General features: G+C 30.1%; 1 long non-coding RNA gene across 1 annotated transcript; it reads right to left on the bottom strand.

The window, feature by feature from the left end:
• Window positions 1-258: 258 nt before the first annotated feature.
• LOC133032743 (uncharacterized) lies at window positions 259-1,029 on the bottom strand. Its single transcript, XR_009685327.1, has 3 exons — window positions 950-1,029; window positions 622-831; window positions 259-546 (listed from the first exon to the last, which is right to left on the bottom strand). It is a non-coding gene; the product is annotated as an uncharacterized LOC133032743 (long non-coding RNA).
• Between the last annotated feature and the right edge of the window lie 537 nt (window positions 1,030-1,566).

Below are 1,566 nucleotides of genomic sequence, written 5' to 3'. Positions count from 1 at the left end.
GACCTGGATTCGAATTCGACCCTGGACCTAGACCCGACTTAAATAAAATTAAAAAAATGAAAGTAAAAATGAACTTTACAGAACACACTTTTGTTTTTTGTTTTTAAAATTGAAAAATAAAAGTAGTTGCAGAACGCATTTTTGTTTTTCAAAAACAAAAATTTATTTTCATTTTGTGATTAAAAAATTAGAAAATAAAATTTTTGTTTTACTTATACATTAATTAAAGAATATAACAAAATTATAGTATATAACCAAAACAAAATAAGAGTAACTAAATGGGTGGGAAAAAAGTCCCTGTAAACCACAAAACATACCATTATAAATTAAATTACAGTACATAATTTAGACACTGTCTTTGAAATTTAGAATATATCACATTCAAACTAAGTAATCAAATGGAGAAAGTACATTGGTCAGACCAGCACATTCGCCCAAATTTCAAATCTCAGAGTTTTTCTTGATTTCCCTTGATCCTGCATTTAATTGTATCAGAAGTTTTCCTTTTAAGTAGGATCTTGATTCACTCGGAATTGTAATTAGCACCTGTATAATCGAAAAACATTCAATTTAAAAACACACTCAACATTCGATAGAGAGAGAGAGAGAGGAGAGTAGTACCTGGGGAAGAACTTTGGAAGCCATGATTAGGGTGTTGAGGTTTCTAATGAAGAGAGTGTTCAGTGAGTAAAGGTCATGACTTTATGGTACTCTGAGATTTTATTTACTATCTCGTATGGTATCTGTCTGAGGAGACGGAGAAGAAACTCCCTTATACAAAAATTAGGATTGTAACCAAAAAACCCATCACGTCTGAATCTAAATCCAACCCTTTTCTCAAAAAAAATCAAATCAACCGGAAAACTGGATTAATCGATTTACCACAAAATTCTTCTCAGTACTCGAATTTGGTAGATAACATTTACAGAGAGAGAGATAAAGAGAGTACCCTTTCGGCGGCGGGGTTGTGGCTGTCGACGGCGGTGGGGATCGGAGGTGGTAGATCGTGGCTGTTTTCGATTGTGGTAGAGGTGATTCAATTGTTTTAGGATATTTAATTGAGGTGATTGTTAATATCACTTGAAATTCAAATATTTAATTTAGGATATTTATTATTATTTTATTATAGATAAATAATATTTTATTATTTTATTAAATAAAAATTAAAAGTCACCCATAAAATTCTAAAAAACAAGAATTTCAGTTATATAGGTATACTTTATATAAAATAGATATATCTGTTCTATATAAAATGTGACTATAAAATATAATTTGGTTTATGAGAAATTATTGGGTGACTATTTTTTTAAAAAAAAAAAAAAATTATCAAAAATAATAATTTTTTTTGTTGAGGTTAACAGAATCTCAATTTATTATATATTTATTGTTTTAACGATAAAAGCACAAACTTCGGCAGACTAATTTTTGGCTTTATTTTGCAATTTTTGCCTTCAACTCTCGTAAGTCCGCAGTCATCACGATCGTTAAGCTACCAAAGTTAGAAAAACACGCTAGAGGAGCCATGCTTTCATTGTGTTGGAAAGCCCCTCTCATCATCAATTTATT

This window comes from Cannabis sativa, chromosome X, assembly GCF_029168945.1.
Source record: "Cannabis sativa cultivar Pink pepper isolate KNU-18-1 chromosome X, ASM2916894v1, whole genome shotgun sequence".
Lineage (NCBI taxonomy): Eukaryota > Viridiplantae > Streptophyta > Magnoliopsida > Rosales > Cannabaceae > Cannabis > Cannabis sativa.
Note: the sequence above shows the minus strand (reverse complement) of the source record. Positions and strands in the feature narration are given on the sequence as shown.